The sequence below is a fragment of the Osmerus mordax genome, chromosome 3, assembly GCF_038355195.1.
Source record: "Osmerus mordax isolate fOsmMor3 chromosome 3, fOsmMor3.pri, whole genome shotgun sequence".
Classification (NCBI taxonomy): domain Eukaryota; kingdom Metazoa; phylum Chordata; class Actinopteri; order Osmeriformes; family Osmeridae; genus Osmerus; species Osmerus mordax.
Window position 1 is genome coordinate 22391250 of NC_090052.1, and position 5000 is coordinate 22396249.

The window sequence follows — 5000 nt, forward strand, 5'->3', positions numbered from 1 at the left end:
AGAGATGAAGTCTCAGATCTCCACAGGGACCCAAAAGGATTTACACTGACTACTGCATCCCTGATGCCATTTCTGAGAGGAAAAGAGAGGAGGAGAGGGGGAGAGAGAGGAGGGGAGACCTGTATCTCAGAGGCTGAAGAATATGTCCTACTGAGAGTGAGACGGCGAAAGGAGAGAACACAGTTAGAAAAACAAGAAAAAGAGCTGTGCAGAGAGAAAGAAAGAGTACATCCAGCCCCCTCACTCTCCTGTACCTCGCTCGCCCTGCTGACCCTCATTACCCTGGGCTGCAGGAGAGGCCTGGCTCTCTCACCCTGGTGTAATTGAACCCTGCTCCTGCTAATTTGGACCGCTGTAACCAGAACAATAAATCACCTTCAGCCCTGAGAGCGAGAACCTCCACACAGCAGAAACTCCTGCCTCCATCCTCCTGGCTGAGGAGAGGAGCCCAGCGGCAGCCTGCCATCTTCCTGTTAGTGGGTCTGCCAGCAAGGTGGATGGATGAGAGGAGATTCTCCTCCTCTCTTTACATTTCCTCTCCTCTACTTCCCCCTCCCACCCCATCACCCTCCTCTGTGTCATCTCCTCCCTTCCTCTCCTCCCTTCCTCCCTTCACTTCCTCCCCTTCCCCTCTTCTATTCTTCTCTCCTCTCTCCCAGCAGAGTGGACCGCAGAGGAGACACACTCAGCTCCCCCCCACCCCCCCCAACACACACACACACGTACCTCCAGATACGGGAGGAAGAGCATGGAGGCCTGGAGGGCTGTTCTGATGCTGCGTCATCTGTTTTCGGGCTGGTCGAAGACGACAGCCTGTTGACAGGAACTCACTGACAACTCAGTCACTCTCAGCGAATCACATCCCTGCTGCATTAGTTACCATCCGTTCTCAGTAATCATGAACCACAAACCTCACGCCGGCTCTGTCTGTTTAAGGACCCATTCCAGCTCAGCGGGCCATCTGCTGCAGGAGCCTGATGGATAATGGCATGCATGTAACCAGCCTAGTGAGTTCTCCCTGGACCCAGGGAATGCAGAAGGTTTGCTAGCTATACTGTACGCCTGCATAGCTCCTCTGAGACAGGCAGAGGCCCAGATTCAATCCCTACCCGCTCTTAGCATTGCAGAAAAGTATTGCAGATTAAATTACTTTTCAGAGAAGCAGACCGCAGGAGCATTACAATGGGCCTGTGCCCGTCTACAGAGCTCACCTGTGGGCAGTCTGGGTAATGAAGTTTAATTGTTCTGCTCAGGCAATCACAGATGAATAGGACCCAACACGACGAGCTGTTAAAATACCAAACGGAGGAATTTCATACTGCTGTAAGAAAGACAGAGAGGGGGAGGAGAGAGAGGGAGAAGAGAATGAGAGGGAGAAGAGAATGAGCGAGAGAAGAAAGGAGAGAGAGGTGAGGGAGGAAAGGATTCAGGCAGGTCGTAAAGCGCCCTCCATCCCTCCTCTCTCTTAGTTCATGTTAACACCTCCTCTCTCTCCATCATTTTCCCCATCTCTTTCTCTTTCTAGGTTCCTGCGTCTATCCCAAGGTCATAGTCTGACAGAACACTACAGAACAGAACACCAGAACAGAACACTACAGAACAGAAGATAGAGCGGTATGTAAAACTGTAGATTGCTTCCGTGTTTCACAAGCTGTACATCAGGACACGGGTAATATACGACATGCCTTCTGACTGAGGTTTATACTGTAATAGACTAGAGGTTTAAGATGTGTTAGAGTTTATGACTGGTGTGGAGAGAGTGAAGGAGGGGGGGAGGGAAGAGAGAGAGGGAGCAAGAGAGGAGGAAGAGAGAGAGAGATAAAGAGAGAGATGGTGCAAGAGAGGAGGAAAGAGAGAGATAAAGAGAGAGATGGTGCAAAAGAGGAGGAAAGAGAGAGAGGGAGGAGTAGCAGATCTACAGCAGCAGAGAATGAAGATGTAATGGGATCTTTAATGGACAGATGACTAAAATCCAATTGGCTTCTGCTCCCATAATACAGAGAAGCAATTGGGAGTGCTCAACTTGTCATCCGTTTAAATGGCTTCTTTATTTAATGGGGCTCTCGTGAAGAAGAAAGTGGTTGGCTTAGCGAGTGGACTGTCAAGTTTCACACCACTGACCTACACCAGAGGAGATTCAAGGAGAATATACCAGACAGACAGAGAAAGACATGCTAAAACTGAAGTGAATACCGTAACTGATCACATAGTGGAGGGGGTACAGAGAGATGGTGAAAGATACCCCAGAAATGCTTTAAAGGTTTAAAAAAAGGTTCTAAAAAAGAAATATCATAAAAAAGTTTTGAAAGGTTGAAAAAAGAATATAGAAAAAAAGTATTTGAAATATGTTCAAATACTATACTAATATGGAAACACTCCCTCCCTCCCTCCCTCCCTCCCTCCCTCCAACACCCAGACAGGATTTGCTGCCTTCCTTCCAATAACAACAAGAGCATAAATAGGCTTAGCAGATCACAGCTTAGAGACCCTGTCTCCCCCTTACATCCTCTTCCACTCTGATCTTATACCTTACACTGTGTGTGTTGGAGAGGGGGAGGGCACAGGAGTGAACAGGGCAGGGCAGGAGAGGGAGGGAGGGAGAAGAGAGTGGAGGGGAGAGGATTACCAGTGTACCACCAAGCCTGTTAAGAGTCTACCACTCATGTAGTGAACCAGCCAGCCTTGAAACTGCCAGTTGACCTGTCTACCAATTACTTATCCCACGTACAGTCAACTACTCACACAGGCAGGCCAGACAACTATTCCCCTCGCAAGCCAGCCAGCCAATCAGCATCACAATTAATCAGCCAGCCAGCCAATCAGCATCACAGTTAATCAGCCAGCCAGCATTTCAGACCCCCAGACCAATATCACCACAGGACAGGAGAGAGAAAGAGAGAGAGCGAGCACCACAGGACAGGAGAGAGAAAGAGAGAGAGCGAGCACCACAGGACAGGAGAGAGAAAGAGAGAGAGCGAGCGAGAATGTGTAAAAGAGTGAGATTAGCAAGTAAAGAAACAAAAAAATGATATTTATACAAGAAGGGGCTGGAGTTGGAGAAAACTAAAAGGAGGATATTAACCGTCTGTCTGGCTCTCATTCTGACAGAGAGGATGGATGAGTCGTCCTCTAACATTTAACCAGGCCCCATCCAACTGACCCCCCCACCCCCTCCCAGAGACAGGAAATGCCAGGAGGAATGTCAGCCAATAACCCATCAGATGCATACTAGTGTTAGGGGCTGAGGTCTCTAAGAGCCTCACACCCAGAACAGAGCTGGTCCAGTGTGGACCAGACGCACCCAGAACAGAGCTGGTCCAGTGTGGACCAGACGCACCCAGAACAGAGCTGGTCCAGTGTGGACCAGACGCACCCAGAACAGAGCTGGTCCAGTGTGGACCAGACGCACCCAGAACAGAGCTGCTTAGCGGAGCACAGGGGGACAGGTCATCCCCACAGATGGAATCTGAGGACATAAAGACTGAGAGGAGGAGAGAGAGGAGGAGAGATTGAAGAGTTAGAGAAGGTGAGAGAAAGATAAGGTGAGAGGCACAGGAGGATGAGGAGGAGGGGAAAGATAAGAGAGACTAAGAGGATGACAGAAAGAGGAAAGAAGAGAGACATGAGAGGACAGAGGTGGAGAGAAAGAGAGAGGGAGAGAAAGGGGGAGGGACGAGGAGAGTTGAGAGAGAGATGGTGAGAAAGAGAGAGGGACGAGGAGAGAGGTTGAGAGAGAGGGTGAGAAATGTGAGAGTAACAGAAAGAAATGGGATGAGGATGAAGAGAGACAGCAAGTAGGAGACACAGAGATTGAACCCAACGATATGAACAGACGTGTCTATCTGGTCTCCTTGTTGGAGACACCAGTCTTCGTAAAGCAAGAGGTAAGAGTGCGAACCCTTATATCCACTCAGGAACACTGAGACTGTCACTCGTTATTCACATGTTCTCAAATCAAGTGATGGCTGCCGTTTCAATTCAGTACACACACTCACAAACAAACACCCCCCAATTCGAATTGACATGAAGCCTGTGTAGCACTTTGCCATCTACCCCCTAAAAATAATTCAGCAGCACTGTAAGCCTCATCTCTCTTTCTCAATGAGCAGGAAGGTCATCCTTGTCAGAGTCGGCCTCTGTAAAAGCCAGCCCTGCGTTTTAATGAGCAGCACACACCGCACCGAGGTTCCAAAACCCGTCTGATTACAACTACTTAACATGGTCAAACGGACCGCAGAGAGAAATGAGAGGGAGAGGAGAACTGGAGAGAGGGAGGGAGAGAGGGAGAGAAGTTGGAGGGAAAGAGAGAAGAGTGTGTATGAGAGAGATGAGTGCGTGTGAGGGGGAAATTAATTTGAAATGGACAGAATGCGACAGAGAATAAGAGAGGGGATGGGGAGAGAGATGGTCTCTGAGTAACTACTGTAGAGGAGGGAATGAATCATAGAAGATATGAGCTGGTGGCCCAATAGGAACATACCTCCTTCAGGCTGTATAAGATCTAAGTGGAGTATTCTGTGTATAAGAGTTAAGGGATCCATAGGAGAACATGTTGAAATGGATGAGTCCCTACCCCAGAACTTCTTACACAATAACACTGGCTATACAGTACACTACAGTACTGTGCATTATGGTGCTACACCCGGGCACCTAGCCCCTCTGCAGGCTAGATTAGGAGACAGGGTTTGTAGCGTGTCTCATGCTTCAGGCAGAACACTGTATTCTTCAACCAGGGCTCTTGTGTGACATTAACAGGAAGTCCAACACTAATTCATAGACTACTTTCCCTGCAAATAAGACTAGTGGGAAGAAGGGCGGGATACGCGTCCCATCAGGTGAATAATACATGTCGTGGGAGATCGTTATAGCGAGAATCATACGGCTTCCTTGCAGACACAGCGAATTTTCTCTCCTTCCAGGTGCTCTCTCACCCGCTCTCCTTCGCTGACAGGCCGGCGGGGAGCCGCCGGACACAGGTCCGTTTGTTAAGTGGACTGCGC